Consider the following 17,325-nt stretch of genomic DNA (forward strand, 5'->3'; position numbering starts at 1 on the left):
GCAAGTGCCTTAACCACTAAGCCATCTCTCCAGCCCATGTGTGAGCACCTTTTAACCCAAGAATAAACTGGACAAAATAGAAAAGGAAAGGCTATTGCTAAGGGGGGAGGAACTGCTGGGCAGGTTCAGGAGAAAATACTACACTGGCTGGATTCCAGGCCTGAGCCTGACCACAAGCCACACAAATGTAACTTCAGAGCTTTGTCCAGTAATAATGTATTTAATTTTTGAAATTTATTTTTTTATTGATAACTTCCATGATTATAAACAATATCCCATGATAATACCCCAATAATAATTGTTCTTCAGGGGCTATTTTTATTACCTTAAAGGCTCTTTCCTAGCCAGGCATGGTGGTGCACGCCTTTAATCCCAGCACTTGGGAGGCAGAGGTAGGAGGATTTCTGTGAGTTTGAGACCACCCTGAGACTACATAGTGAATTCCAGGTCAGCCTGGACTAGAGCGAGACCCTGCCTTGGAAAAAAAAAAAAAGGCTCTTTCCTTTTGGTGATGGGCATGCCCCATCTCACCTGGTTTTATGTGGTGCTGGAGATTGAACCCAGGGCACAATGCATATTTGACACGTACTCTACCCATTGAGTTGAACTACAATCAAAAACCTCCTCAGAAAGATTTAAGGTATTTAAGGCAAAGCGAACAGGAATTTTCCTTCCTGAATTTTAGGATTAGAGAAATGGAAATGGGAGAGTTTGAATGCTAAAAGGGGTCAATTTAAGATTAATAAAATTTTGTGATCTGGTCATGGTGGTGCACACCTTTAATCCCAACACCAATGAGGCAGAGGTAGAAGAATCACTGTGAGTTCAAGGCCAATTTGGGACTACAGAGTGAGTTCCACGTTAGCCTGGGCTAGAGTGAAACCCTACCTAAAAAAACAACAACAAAAAAGATTTTTTAAGTGAGGCATGGTGGCACACCTTTAATCCCAGCACATGAAAGGCAGAGGGAGGAGGATTGCCATGAGTTCGAGGCAACCCCGAGACTACATAGTGAATTCCAGGGCAGCCTGAACTAGAGAATGAGACCTTACCTTGAAAAAGACAAAAGAGGAAAATTAACAAGAAAAAGATTTTTAAGTCATGATTAATAATAATTTTATGCAAGTGACTCCTCACAAACATTCTTGCCATTTAAAAATGTTTAAATTTTAGAAGCAGTTCTAACTGGTAGCTAAGGAAAAAAAAAATCAGTCTTTTTGAAGGAGCGAGCCCCTCCTGACAGTTACTGAGGATAAGACCCCAAGCTCTATTAATATGTGCTTCAGGGGCTGGAGAAATTGCTTAGTGGTTAAAGCGCTTGCCAACAAAGCCAAAGGAACCAGGTTCTATTCCCCAGTACCCACATAAAAGCAGATACACAAGGTGACCTATGCATCTGGCAGTTTGTCTGCAGTGGCTGGAGGCCTTGGCACACCCATTCTCTCTCTCTCTCTCTTTCAAATAAATAAATAAATAAATATTTTTATTTATTTGTTTTTTTTAAGTATTTTTAAAAAGATGTGTTTCAGGATTCTCCTGTTGATGGGAAGAGTCCTGGCTGGAGGGATCATGAGCTAGCCCAGCAAGCAGTTCTAAGGAGCACCGTATTTTGAAAATTAGAAGAGTACAAATATTCAGCACTACAGACTCAGAATATGGACTTTCAAGGAGCTGCTTTTTCAGGACCAGGTATCCAGGCTTAGCTGTAAGCAACTGGCAACAGACATCCCCAAAGCTGTATGGAATGAGGACCATTCCCCGGCGTGGTGCAAGCCTATCGTATGCTGCCTTAGCAAGTCCATGTGCAGAGGGTCTTACCTGACTTGCCATTTGGTTAAAGATACAAAAAATGCAGAATTTTAGAGAAAAAGTACTAGGAGGAAGTAGGTTTTAGAAGAAAGGCCAGATGTTAAGCTTGTTTAGGTGGCTAAAAGCAAATTGTTTGTTTTAGCAGCTAATGTCTTCACTATATTATAATTGGAGTTTAAAGAGACTCTCCTGCTCTACAAAAAGTCATACGGGCTGGAGACATGGTTTAGCAGTTAAGGTGTTTGCCTGTGAAGACTAAGGACCCAGGTTCAATTCCCTAGTACCCATGTAAGCCAGATACACAAAGTGGCACATGCATCTGGAGTTTGTTTGCAGTGGTTAAAGACCCTGGCGTGCCCATTCTCAATCTCTCTCTCTCTCTCTCTCTCTCTCTCTCTCTCTCTCCCTCTTTCTCTCTCTCTCAAATAAATAAATAATTTTTTAAAAAAGACACATGGAGCCAGGAGTGGTGGCACATGCCTTTAATCCCAGCACTTGGGAGGCAGAGGTAGGAGGAACATGGTGAGTTCAAAGGCCACCTTGAGTCTACATAAGTGAATTCCAGGTCAGCTTGAGCTAGAATGTGACCCTACCTCGAAAAACAAAACAAAAAGACACATGGGCTGGAGAGATGGCTTAGCAGTTAAGGCACTTGCCTGCAAAGTCAAAGGACTCAGGTTCAATTGCCCAGGACCCACGTAAGCCAGATACACAAGGTGGCACATGTATCTGGAGTTTCTTTGCAGCAGCTAAAGACCCTGGCATGTCTATTCTCTCTCTCTCTCCTTCTCTTTCTCTCTCTCTCTCTCTCTCTGCCTTACTCTCTCTCAATTAAATAAATAGAAATAAAATATTTTTTTAAAAGTATATACACACACACAAAACAGATTTAAAAGGAGGAGAAGCTATGACTGGATCTTTTTAGATTTTAGCTTGAGAACACAAGTGATAGACCTGCCTGGAGGTATTGTACTCTGCTTCTGACTCTTTCGTACCCACGGCCTCTCTTACTAGAGTAGGGCTGGGTGGTCAAAAGGGATTTGTTGTTGTTGTTTGTTTTTTTGAGGTAGGGGCTCACTCTAGCCCAGGCTGACCTAGAATTCACTATGTAGTCTAGGCTGACCTTGAACTCACAGCAATCCTCCTACCTCAGCCTCCCAAATGCTGGGATTAAAGCATGTGCCACCACACCTGGCCCCAAAAAGGGAATGTTTAATAACTAGTTTGTTGCCTTTTTTTGTCCCCCAGGTTAAGAATTTCCCAACTCCTCTTCAGGACCATCCTGCAGATGGGTTTTGTTAAAGGCGTTTTTTGTTTGTTTGTTTCTTTGTTTTTGCTTTTCAAGGTAGGGTCTCACTCTAGCCCAGGCTGACCTGGAATTCACAATGTATTCTCAGGGTGGCCTTGAACTCACAGGCGATCCTCCTACCTCTCCCTCCCCAGTGCTGGGATTAACGGTGTGTGTTAGGTCAGGACAGACTCCCAAAATGGAGTCACCAAGGACAGCAGAAGGGCTACAGACATAAGGAAGCAGGTTATCCACATTCCTCAAGAAATCACCCACCCCTTCCTGGCCTAACAATGCCCCAGGTCATGGTTTCCTGCCCCCTTATCTCCCAGGCCTTCTGGTCACTTCTGGTCTCACATCCCAGCTATTTGAAATGGCGAATGTAAAGAACAAAGGAGTTCTTTTCCTGTCCTCACCTTCCCCCACTGAAGCAGCCCTATAAAGCGCACTGAGGATCTTCAGGTGGGCCGTGCTCCCCTCTGGCTCTCTCCTATACTCTGGATTCTTCAACAGTAGCCGCTTCGGGATGCTGGCAGAACCTTACCTTTGCTTTTAGGGTTCTCCCCATTCTTCTGCAGGTGCTCAGGGGATGAGGAGGGCCAGTGCGGGAGTGGAGAGCACGCAGTCAGTTGTCTGCTGACGTCCTGCACTGGACCACTGGTTTTTAACCTGGCACTGGTCTTGGCCTCTCAGTGGCCACCTTGGGACTGCCACTGAAGGGCCCAAGAGGAGAAGGTACCTCGGCCCCCTCTCCCTCATGTTAGGCAATTAGCACAAAGGGCCCGTGTGGCCAGCATACAGGAAATAGGTGTCCCTGAAGAACCAATGCAGTCTTTCACCTGAACTCCCTCCTCAAACACAGAGAACTAGGAATGATAATAATGGTGTCCCACAAATAATTATTATATAATTAATATATGTAATTATAATTATATAATTTTTTTTCAGGTTTAGTTCTTACACCACTTTATATGGCAAAGGGAGGCAGGTGTTTTGCCTTATCAGCCGAAAAGCAAACCAAGAATAAAGTAATTATGTTGCTTGCCTGGTTTTAAATAGGTGTGGGCCCAGCAATGGCTCTTCTCATTAGGCTTCCACAGGCTTTATTATGGCAGGAGAAAGGGACTATTTTTGACTATAAGGTATGTTTTTGAGGTTTTGTTCCCAAAATTTTTTTTTCATTTATTTATTTGAGAAAGAGAAGGAGAGAGAAAGATGCAGATAGAGAATGGGCACATCAGGACCTCCAGCCACTGCAAACAAACTCCAGATGCATGTGCCCCCTTGTGCATCTGGCTCACGTGGGTCCTGGGGAATCGAACCTAGGTCCTTTGGCTTTGCAGGCAAACGCCTTAATCGCTAAGCCATCTCTCCTGCCCTGAGTTTGTTCTTTGGGAGGGGATGACAGAGAAAGGAAGGGCATGCCTTATTGCTGGCCCTAATGGAAACCATAAGTCAGGGCAGGAATGTAAACATTTAAGCCCAAATAAACACCTAGGAGGGAACTGGCAACCTGGTTAGGTCATTATGTGCCATAGAAGATAATTACTCCACAAGCAGCTGGCTTAGAAAGCTCATTCATGCCAGAGATGAACACTGGGATGAGGATGTTGCTCAATGACAGAGACTTACCCAGTATGTAGGAGGCCCTGGGTTCTCTCCTCGATGCTGGAGGGTTAAAAGAAGGAGGAGGAAAAAATGGAGGAGGAAGAAGAGGGGGAGGAGGAAGAGGAGGAAGAGGAGAAGAAGGGGGCTGGAGAGATGGCTTAGTGGTTAAGGCATTTGCCTGAGAAGCATAAGGACCCATTTCTACTCTCCAGGTCCCACGTAAGCCAGACACACAAAGTAATACAACACACGAGGTTGCATATGTGCACAAGATGGCACATGCATCTGGCGTTGGATTACAGTGGCTGGAGGCCCTGGCACTTCTCTCTTTTTCTCTAGCATAAAAAGAAGAAAAAAAAAAAAAGACTGGTCTGTTGAGCTTGCATTTAAAACAAACAAAAGAATGTACGGTGGAGGGGTTGCAGACCTGACCCCTGCCCAGTGTGATGACAGTCCCATAGGCAGACTTAGCAAGTCTCATGGTTAAGTGCTATCAGCATGGGCTGCCATCTCTCCCACCCCCTGTATTTTTTTTTCAAGGTAGGGTCTCACTTAGCCCAGGTTGACTTGGGACTCACTCAGTAGTCCCAGGCGGGCCTTGAACTCATAGCGATCCTATCTCTGCCTCCCAAGTGCTAGGATTAAAGATTCATGTCACCATGCCTGGCTTTTTTTTTTTTCCAGGTAGGGTCTCATTCTAGCCAAGGTTCAAATTCATGGCTCTTCTCCCACCTCAGCCTCCTGAGTGTGAGCCACCATATCCAACTGTATAATCCTTTTTTATATCTATCAGTCCAACTAAAGGTCTGTAAATTTTCTTGCTCTTTTCAAAGAGCCAATAGTAGCAGAAGTAGGTTCTTTCTTATTGCAGAAGGTGGTTGAAAGAATGGAAGAGCCAAACCGGGCGTGGTGATGCACACCTTTAATCCCAGCACTTGGGAGGCAGAGGTAGGAGGACCACTATGAGTTCAATGCTACCCTGAGACTTAAAAAAAAAACAAAAAACAAAAAACAAAAAACTGTGGAAGAGCCAAAGGATAGAGAGGAGTGTTTTGGAACACTGTCTTTTAGACATGAAATGACTGTTGCATTCATGACCTCACATGCTTTAAGGTATCCAGAAAGTGGAAAGACATGGACATAAGCAACCTCTTTATTTTCATGTTTATTATTTATTTAAATATATATATATGTATATATATATTAACAGGTTATACTTTTATTCTCTTGCCCCTGCTCCCATTTCGCTGGGACCATCCTAAATGGGGTTATGGTATTCACTGTGGGTCATGAAGGCCTCAGTCAATCCCTGTGGTGTAAGGAGAGTGGGGGGAGGGACTGTGCCTCAGGGTGTTCCTACAAACTCTGTGCCTCCTAGCAGTAAGAGCAGTGTTCATGTCACTGCTTCCGTTGCAATTTTCTCCTGGCCATGGCAGATGTGGTAGAGGTGGCATGTCTCATATTGAGCAGTTGTCTATCTTCCTGTCTTGTCTATGAATCTTCATTCTCCTCTGTTTTCTCTTCCATCTGTAAAATAAACCAGATTCTCCACCAAAAGTGAAAGCAGCTTCCCCTGGTTTGTTTTCTCCCTGGCAGCTGCTGTAGAACGGCATCTAGCACTCTATTTACTTAATTTTTGCGTGTGTGTGTATGTGGTAGACTGTATATGGTATGGTTTATGATGTGTGATGTGGTGCTGGTGGTGGTGGTGTGTGTGTGTGTGCATGCAGCTATATGAGGAGGCCAGAGAAGTTCAGATGTACTTCTCTCTTGCTCATTCATGTACATCCTTGAGACAGGTCTCTCCCTCAATCCAGAGCTGCTGTTTTTTGGTCAGTGAGCCCCAGTCTGTGCTCCTTGTTCCACGGACTGTGGTAACAGACATGCATGGCCTCACCCAGTGTTCTTTTTTTTTTTTTTTTTTTTTTTTTTTTTTTAATCAAGGAAGGGTCTTGCTCTAGCTCATGTTGGCCTGGAATTCACTATGCAGTCTCAGCGTGGTGATGCTCTTCCTACTTCTTCCTCCAAGTGCTGGGATTAAAGGTATGCCACACCATGCCCAGCTTTTTTTTTTTTTTTTTAAGGTTTCACCCAGTGTTGCAGTCAGGTTCGAATTGCTGATAGAAGTCACTCAATCAAGAGTGGACTGTGGGAAAAAAGAGGTTTATTTTGTTTTATATGCTTGAGGGGGAAGCTCCATGATGGCAGGGGAAAACAATGGCATGAACAGAGGGTGGATATTACCCCCTGACCAACATAAGGTGGACAATAGCAACAGGAGAGTGTGCCAAACACTGGAAGGGGAAACTAGCTATAACACCCATAAGCCCACCCCCAACAATACACTCTCTCCAGGAGGCTTTAATTTCCCTAATCTCCATCAGCTGGGAACCTAGCATTCAGAACACCTGCTTATGGGGGACACCTGAATCAAACCAGCCACCACATTCCATCCTGGTCCCCATAAACTGATATCCATACATGATGTAAAATACAATGCATTCAGTCCAATTTAAAAGTCCCAGAAGCTTTTATCAATCCCAATGATGTTCATACTTCCCCAGGATCTTTTATCTGAGCCATAATACCAAAAAATCCCCTCAGACCCATAATGGCCCAGAATAAACACTCACACTGTAAAAGATGGCATTGGGCATAGCAAAGAAACATTCAACCAACACAAGATTATAACAACCAGGGCAACCATCAAACTCTGTAGCTCCAAGTCCAACAAGTCTAGCCAATGACAAATCTCCAAGTCTGATAATTCTAACCAGCAACAAGTTTCTGGAGTTCCAATTCCACCCCTCCAGCTAGGCTACTCACAGTCCTGGAAAATTTCATCAGGGCTGGAAGCTTTCCTTACAAGCCATCTCATGGTCCCGGAATCTCCACTGGGTCTCCACTGCAATCCGTGGTTCATCCTCATGGCCCCATGGGGTCTCCACGCAGGCATCCAGCAAACTTGCTTCACACTGCCCATGGCCATTTCCAAAACACAAGACTGTGTTGCAATGATCCTCTCTTTCCTGCATTTTAAAAAAATATTTATTTAATTTATTTATTTGACAGAGAAAGAGGGAGACAGAGAGAGAGAATAGGTGTGCCAGGGCCTCCAGCCACTGCAAAAGAACCCCAGATGTATGTGCCCCCTTGTGCATCTGGCTAACTTGGGTCCTGGGGAATTGGACCTGGGTCCTTTAGCTTTGCAGGTAAATGCTTTAACTGCTAAGCCATCCCTCCAGCCCTCCTGCATTTTTTATACTCCACAATACCAGGTAGAGTGCCAATTTGTTAATCCAGAGGGGAATAAAGCAGACTTTGAAGAACGTGACACTCCTTGAACACTCAGTCCCCTTCAAAAGAGTCTGCATTCTTCCTGTTGCCCCAGTGCAGGTCAGTTGGTCCAATATCAAAGGTTATAATCTCTCAAATGCAGCTGAATGGGCAGCAGTTCACCCAACGATTTTTTTTTCTGTGCCATATCCCTCTTCTCACACCAGTTCATATATATGTATGCATGTGTGTGTGTGTATATATATATATATATATATATATATATATATATATATATATATATATATACATATATGTATATATATACAACTTCCATGATTGTAAACAATATCCCATGGTAATGCCCTCCCTCTCCCCACTGTTCCTTTTGAAACTCCACTCTCCATCATATCCCCTCCCCCTCTCAATCAGTCTCTTTTATTTTAATATCATGATCTTTTCTTCCTATTATGATGGTCTTAAGTAGGTAGAGTCAGGCACTATGAGGTTATGGATATCCAGGCCGTTTTGTGTCTGGAGGAGCATGCTGTAAGGAGTCCTACCCTTCCTTTGGCTCTTACATTCTTTCCACCACCTCTTCTGCAATGGACCCTGAGCCATGGAAAGTGTGATAGAGATATTGTAGTGCTGAGCACTCCTCTGTCACTTCTTCTCAGCACCATGGTGCCTTATGAGTCATCCCAAGGTCATTGCCACCTAAAAGAGAAGGTTCTCTACCAAAAGTGAGAGCAGCATTAATATGTGGGTATGAATATTAAGAGAAGTGCTTATTGGGCAGTTTGGTGAGCACAGTACATATATTTAGCCAGACATCAGCAGACATTACACCCTAGGGCTCATACTACCCCTGTTGTAGGCTTTCAGTATCAGGGATGTATTCCCTCCCATGGAGCAGGCCTCCAGTCCAATTAGAAGGTGGTTGGTTTCCCCCATTATAGATGTGCCATTACTGCACCCATTGGCTCATTTGGCCTGGCTGGCCAAATATAAGGCTTGCAGTGTCCACTGTTGAGTATTTCCACTGGTGATTTCTCTCTGTCTCATTGAACTGCATGCAGAGTAGCTTTTTCCAGCTTTCTGTCAGCTGATCTACATGGAAGAGGTTTTCAGCTCAGCCCCAGCAGGATTTCTCAGTGACCTTGCAGCCCGAGTATGTGGAGTCTTCAGCAATAGGGTCTTACCATCTATTCCTACACCAGTTCACTTCTACGTAAGGCAACCCTGCACAACTTCTCAGGACACGGGCATACCAGGTAGCCTAGTCCAAGCAAAGCTCTTTCTCACCCTCATAAGCCAAACCTCACAGTCTATAGTTCTTACTGCATTCAGGTCTTTCAACTCTGTCCAGAATAATCGATCAAGCTGTACTTACAGCACTGCAAGGCATCTCTTAGGCCAAGGTTTCAAATCCTTCCACATTCCTCTAGAAAATCAGCTCCAAAAGGCCAAAGCCACACAGCCAGGTGTCTAGAAGCAATCCCACTCCTCGGTACCACTTTACTGTTGCAGTCCGGTTCACATTGCTGGTCAAAACCACCCAACCAAGAGCAAATTATGGGAGAAAAAGAGGTTTATTTTTGCTTATAGGCTTGAGGGGGAAGCTCCATGATGGCAAGGGAAAACTATGGCATGAAAAGAGGGTGGACATTACACCCTGTCCAATATAAGGTGGATAATAGTAACAGAAGAGTGTGCTACTGGCAAGGGGAAACTAGCTATAACACCCAAAAGCCCACCCCCAACAATACACTCCCTCCAGGAGGCTTTAATTCCCTAATTTCCATCAGGTGGGAACCTAGCACTCAGAACACCTAAGCTTATGGGGAACACCTGAATCAAACCACCACACCCAGCATTAAAAATGTATTTAATTAATTAATTTATTTGTACACCAAGAGAAAGAGAGGAGAGAGGAAAAAATGGGCCCATTAGGGTCTCCCACCACTGTAAATGAACTCAAGGATGTATACTAAGTTCATTCACAGTGGATGGCACATGCATCTGGAGTTTGTTTACAATGGCAAGAGGCCCTGGAGTGCCCATTCTCTCTCTCTCACTTTCTTTTCCTCTCTGTCTCAAATAAAAATAATAAGCTGGGCGTGGTGGCACATATCTCTAATCCCAGCACTTGGGAGGCAGAGGTAGGAGGATCACCATGAGCTTGAGGCCACCCTGAGACTACATAGTGACTTCCAGGTCAGCCTGAGCTGTAGTGAAACCCTACCTCAAAAGAAAAAGAAAAAGACAGCAAAGTAGAGAGGGTCTAGCTGGAAAGAAGGCGTTCAAAGCCAGGCATGTTGGCTCATGCTTAAAATCCTAGCAGTTTGGATGCTGAGGTAGGAGGATAGCCATGAGTTCAATACCAGCCTGAACTACATAGTGTGTCCCCAGTCAGTCTAGGCTAAAGTGAGAACCTACCTCAAAAAAGAAAATAGGGGGCTGGAGAGATGGCTCAGCAGTTACAGCATTTGTTACTTTCGTAAGTACTGTGGAATCTCCCTCCCTGTCTTTCCCTCTTTCTCTCTATATCTCTGCTTGCAAATAAATAAATAAAGATTAAAAAACGAGGGCTGGAGAGATGGCTTAGCGGTTAAGCGCTTGCCTGTGAAGCCTAAGGACCCCAGTTCGAGGCTCAGTTCCCCAGGTCCCACGTTAGCCAGATGCACAAGGGGGCGCACGCGTCTGGAGTTCGTTTGCAGAGGCTGGCAGCCCTGGTGCGCCCATTCTCTCTCTCTCCCTCTGTCTTTCTCTCTGTGTCTGTCGCTCTCAAATAAAAAAAAAAAAATTAAAAAACGAAAAATATCCCTGCCCTGAGTCAGATGCGGGTTATAATACACAACCCTGCTCTAGCTGGAGTGATGTATGGGAGACCATTCAGTACAAAGGTTGGACAGTAACATGAGACAGATAAATCAGGCATAGAGATCATTAAAGACAAAATATATTTTTCCAGGAACATTTGCCAAGAGTCTGTCAAGAGTTTGATTGCATCCCTCTGACACACCCCTGTAGCAAGAGGCTGCCTGCTAGGGGCTGAAGCTGCAAACTCAGTTTTTATAAAGCCTCTGAGCCTATGGGAGAAATACACTCAAACTACCACAAGAGGACTGGAGAGATGGATTAGTGGTTACGGCACTTGTCTGTGAAGTCTAAGGACCCATGTTTGACTCTCCAGGTCCCACATAAGCCAGATGCACAAGGCGATGGCAGCATGCAAGGTTGCACATGCACACAAGGTGGTGCATGCATCTGGAGTTCAGTTACTGTGGCTGGAGGCCCTGGCGCACCAATGGTCTCTCTCTCTCTCCCCCGGTCTCCTGCATAAAAGGTAAAGGCCAGAAAAATTGAAGAAAAATTTAAAAAGTAAATAAATAAATGAAGGCCAGCCAGGTGTGGTGGCACACACCTTTAATCCCAGCACTTGGGAGGCAGAGGTAGATGGATCGCCATGAGTTTGAGGCCACCCTGAGACTACACAGTGAATTCCAGGTCAGCCTGGGCTACAGTGAGACCCTACCTCAAAAGTAAAATAAAAATAAAAATAAAGGCCAGTCTTTTGGGCTTGCCTTCAAAAAAAAACAACACTACACTATCTAAATATTTAAATGCTTGGGTAGAATTGGTCAAATTTACAGTACACACACTCAATAAGAGTGACTATTATGCATATGTGCCAGGATGTCCCCAGGCTCAAATAGTACCTGTTCCCCTCAAATGGGCCACAGATGCCACCATATCCACAACAAGGACACATGGAGAAATAAGACGTCAAAGTCCATTGCTGCTGTCCCAGCCATACAGACTGGCCCACCTGAGGGTCCTCCTTTCTCTGTAAGGTATGTCATATCTCACATGACAGGGGAGTGGATTCAGTCACCTGATGGGAGTTCTCAGAGCCTGCTCCCAAGTCCTAAATGTCTCAAGTGACAGAAGGGCAGAGAGCAGTTACTCTGCACTCAGTGTGTCCCAAGTGGCGGGACTGTAGACAGGGGAACGTTTACTCCAGCCTGCCATTTGACAAACTAATTTATAGGAAGTATGAAAAACAGTGGCAGGATCACTTCAGCTTCCTATAAACTAATCTGTAGAGTAAATGGTCTTTTGTGTTAGCTCTTTTTGTTGGGCATAACATTTTCAGGACTTATTCAGGATGTAGCATGTATCAGTACTTTGCTATTTTTTTTTTAATTTTAGAAAGACAGAGAGAGAATTGGTGCACCAGAGCCTCAGCCACTGAAATCAATCTCCAGACCCTTGTACCACCTAGTGGGCATGTGTGACCTTGCACTTGCTTCAATTTTGTTTGTCTGGCTTTCATGGGATCTGGAGAATAGAACATGGGTCCTTAGGCTTAGCAGGCAAGTGCCTTAGCCACTAAGCCATTTCTCCAATCCCAGTACTTTGTTTCGATTTATTGTACTTATTCTTTCATTTATGAAAGAACCCTCATAATAGTCATTTCACTATTGTAACAGTGGCCATATCTTACTTGCCTAGTGAGTTGTGTAGCTTGCAGGATCCACTGCTGGGAAAAAAAAAAATATTATAGATGGATTTTCTCCTCCCACAGCCTTCCTAACACCTTTCAGCACTGGGAAAGCTAGCCAGCAGAGTCCTGCTTGCTGTTCTCTACTTCCCCCCTGCTCATGTAATCATGTGATGCTGGTTTCCTGCTCCTGCTGTGCTTTCCTGCTGTAGTGGACTTTACTCTCTGGAACCATAAGCCAGAGTAAACCCACTCATCTCCTAAGCTGCTTCTGGTTGTGTATTTTGTCACAGTAGCAAGAAAGCAACCAATACCAAAGAATAGATATTTTCTTGCTAATGGAAGACTGGATTGGAAAAGATGCATGGACAAACAAACACATGAAACAGGAACTACAGTCAAAGCCGTATCACAATCTGGCCTCAAGGGAATGGCTCTCTGAACACCATGGGTGTCCCTACCACTGGGGGCCTTCTGGATACCCCTGCTTCTGTCGGAAATAATTCTGTAAGTAATAGGGAGCCTTGCAGTGTTGTAACTCTGGGCTATGCTGTGATGAGCTAGGATGCAACAAGAATTCTGGAAGCCCTGTAGGAGGAGACGAATGAGGTGAGGGAGAAATAGCCATTCATACTGTGCCACTAACCAGATATGTGATGCAGAAGGGAGAACATTAACAGGCTGGGGAGAAGAAGAAAGTGAGTTCAGTACCTGTGGTGGTTTGAATCAAATGTCCCTCATGAACTCCTGTGCTCTAAATGCTTAGGTTCCAGCTTATGGTGACTTGGGAGGTAGAGTCTTGAAAGAGGTGGTGTGTTGCTGGGGTGGGCCTTGAGGTTTATTAGCTCCTAGCTTGCCAGTGTCAGTTTCACTCACTTTCTTCAATTAAAATATTTTATTTATTTATTTGAGGGAGAGAGACAAAGAAATAGAGACAGCATATGCACCCCAGGGCATCCAACCACTGCTAATGAACACCAGATGTATGAGCCACCATGTGCATCTGGCTTACGTGAGCATTGCGGATTCGAACCTGGGTTCTTAGGCTTTGCAGGCAAGTGCCTTAACTGCTACAACTCACTTTCTTGCTATTTTCTACCCGATGTGGTAGACGTGATATCCAGCTTCTTCTTGTGCCATGCTTTCTCCTACCATCATGAAGCTTCCACCAGAGACTGTAAGCCAAAAAATAATATATCCTTTCCTCCCCATCATCTGCTTTTGGGCAGGTATTTTATCCTAGCAATGAGAAGGTAACTACAACAGTACCAGGCACACAGGAGGTCAAACAGCACAAGAGGAAGGTGGTGAAGGTACAGGCAGGCTCAGTTGTCTTGAGAGCTCCTACTTCCAAGACAACACCTGGCAGCTGTGTCTTCCAGAGGGAATGAACACTGCACCCTCATGTGGTGGAAGGGAAAGACGGTCGATGACACCATGAAGCTTCTCTTTTAAAAACGAAACAGAACATTTTTATTTACTTATTTGCGAGAGAGAGAGAGAGAGAGAGAGAGAGAGAGAGAGAGAGAGAGAGAGAGGGGAGGGAGAGAATGGAAGCACCAGTGCCTCCAGCCACTGCAAATAGACTCTAGATGCATATGTCACCTTGTGTCTGGCTTACTGGGGTACTGGGGAACCAAACCTGGGTCTTTCGGCTTCATAAGCAGGCTCCTTTACTGCTAAGCCATCTCTCCAGCCCTATTTTCTTGAAGCTTTGCTTTTTATTTATTTATTTGAGAGAGAGGGGGAGAGGCAGGTAAAGAGAAAGAGAGACTGGGTGTCCCAGGGCCTCCAGCCACTACAAACAAACTCCAGATGCATATGCCCCCTTGTGCATCTGGCTTACGTGAGTCCTGGGGAATCAAACCAGGGTCCTTAGGCTTCACAGGCAAATGCCTTAATAGCTAAGCTATTTCCCCAGCCCTTGAAGCTTCATGGCCTAATTATTTCTGACTAGCCCTTTCCTCTTAGTATGATCACACCAGCTACACCTGAATTTTAAAAATTTTGTTTATTTTTAATTATTTATTTGAGAGTGACAGACAGAAAGAGGCAGAGAGAGAGAGAGAGAGAGAATGGGTGTGACAGGGCTTCCACTGCAAACGAAATACAGATGCATGGGCCCCCTTGTGCATCTGGATAATGTGGGTCCTGGGGAATCGAGCCTCAAACTGGGGTCCTTAGGCTTCACAGGCAAGCGCTGAACCGCTAAGCCATCTCTTCAGCCCTACACCTGAATTTTAGAAAGAACACACTTAAATCATCACACAGAACACACTAGTGACACGTTTTTAATTAATTATTTGAGAGTGACAGACAGAGAAAAAGAGGCAGATAGATAGAGAATGGGCACGCCAAGGCCTCCAGCCACTGCAAACAAACTCCAGCTGCATGCACCACCTTGTGCATCTGGCTTATGTGGGTCCTGGGGAATCGAGTCTCGAACTGGGGTCCTTAGGCTTCACAGGCAAGCACCTAACTGCTAAGCCATCTCTCCAGCCCGACCCTTTTGCCAACAAGAGGCATGACTGTGATCCCATGAGATTATACTACGTAATGGCACTGAAACCAATTCTATCTAAGTATACTTAATGATATTCACACAACGACAAGGACCTAAGGATGCATTTATTAGAGTGAGCCCCCATTGGCAAGGGATACATGACTAAGTACTTATGTACTGAAGGGCCTACAAGTTTCTTAGAAGGTTGCTTTGTGTCTCTATGTCTTCTTAAGAATTTCATGATCTCATTGTCTGTATCTGAACCTACAAGATTTTAAAAAATCTTAGTAAATATTTTGAGATGACTCCCAAACATCAGTATTTAATGTCCACTTTCAAAGAGTACATAATCTAAGCCAAGTCAATTGCATCTATTAAAAAATAATATACAGGGCTGGAGAAAAGGCTTAGTGGTTAAGGCGCTTGCCTGCAAAGCCAAAGGATCTCGGTGTGATTCTCTAGGACCCACATAAGCCAGATGCACAAGGGGGCACATGCATCCGAATTTCATTTGCAGTGGCTGGAGGCCCTGGAGCTCCCATTTCTCTTTCTCTCTCTCTGCCTTTTTCTCTCTCAAATAAATAAATAAATAAATAAATATTTTTAAAAATATACATTATGGGAAATTGAAGAGAGATTATTTTTCCTGCTACAGTTTTGGTGAATGGAAACTAAAGATAAGGTAAGTCCTCAGTATCCACATAAAGGCAAATGGCACAAAGTGGTGTTATGTATCTAGAGTATGTTTGCGGTGGCAAGAGGCCCTGGCATCCTCCCTGGCATATTCTCCTCTTTCCTGTAAATAAATAAAAAGAAACTGGGGCTGGAGAGATGGCTTAGTGGTCAAGGCACTTGCCTGTGAAGCCTAAGCACCCATGTTCATCTCTCCAGATCCCACATAAGTCAGATGCCCAAGGTGATGCATGCACACATGCTCACAAGGTGGCACATGCATCTGGAGTTCAGTTGCAGTGGCTAAGGCCCTGGCACACCAATTCTCTCTCTCTTGCGCTCTTTCACTAAAAAAAGAAACTGACCAAGCAAAGCCTGTTAGCCAAATGAAAGTGATACAAAAGTTACTCAAATTGTTTATTAAATTCAAATTTATTCAGAAGAAAAAAAACACCATAAAAATCCAGGGTGGGGGTTGGAGAGATGGCTTAGCAGTTAAGCTCTTGCCTGTGAAGCCTAAGGATCCCAGTTCGAGGCTCGATTCTCCAGGACCCAAGTTAGCAAGATGCACAAGGGGGCGCACGCATCTGAAGTTCGTTTGCAGTGGCTGGAGGCTATGATGCGCCCATTCTCTCTCTCTTTCTCTTTCTCTCTATCTGTCTCCTTCTCTCTCTGTCACTCTCAAATAAATAAATAAAAATGAACCCAAAAAAGTGATTTCTATTTTAAAAAAAATCCAGGTCAGGGGAAATGCTCAATGGTTGAAAAGCTTTCTTGTGAAGCCTGCAGACCAAGGTTCTATTCCCCAGCACCCACATAAAGCCAGATGTACAATGTGGAGCATGTGTCTGGAGTTGTTTGTAGTGAATGGCAAGAGAACCTGGTGCACCCATTCTTCCATTCTTTCAAATAAATAAATAAAAACATTTCAACTCTCCCTCAAAATTGACAGTATTAGCAAACATAAAATCCTAGAAGCTGAAGCAATGTCTAGCACATAAAAGTGTTCAATTAAATATTTTCTGCACATTGAATGAGTAAATCAACACATAGAGTGGATCACAATGAAGTTCCAGTGTTTCAAATATCCACACATTATTTAAGAAAAGATACTTAAAGTCAATGCAGGAGGTAAATGAGAAATTATTTTGAAATCATGAGCAGCTATGGGAAATTGCTCCGCAGCACAGGGAAGGGTGATTATTTTAATTATTTTGTTCTTTAGGCTTTCCAGAAAATCAACAATTAACCCATGCCACTGAACTCTTAATGAATGCCTCTGGGGCTCATTAAAAGTGAAACAATAGACCATGTAGTTTCAAGTTACTAATAAGTTGCTCTAGTCATCATTATAGGCGGCTAATGTCCCTTCTGGACCAACCTCAGTCTGAGCATTTGCAATGCCCTGGTGTTCTCCTAAGCAACTCCAGGCGGGAGGCCAACAAGGGCCCTTACAGAGCCATCTTGAGAAGTTACAAGTCAAGCGTGGTTGTCCTCTGGGGGACAGAAAGGCAGCTCTTTTGTTCTCAGCCTTGCCCCTGTGGGACCTGTGGGAGAGAGAGCTCTGCTGAGTTAGAACTTTCTCAAAGACAGCTGAGAGCAGAGATTGTCAGGAACAATCTCTCTCTTACAAGCTAAACCATTTATGGGGAAAACTGATGC

This window comes from Jaculus jaculus, chromosome 11, assembly GCF_020740685.1.
Source record: "Jaculus jaculus isolate mJacJac1 chromosome 11, mJacJac1.mat.Y.cur, whole genome shotgun sequence".
Classification (NCBI taxonomy): domain Eukaryota; kingdom Metazoa; phylum Chordata; class Mammalia; order Rodentia; family Dipodidae; genus Jaculus; species Jaculus jaculus.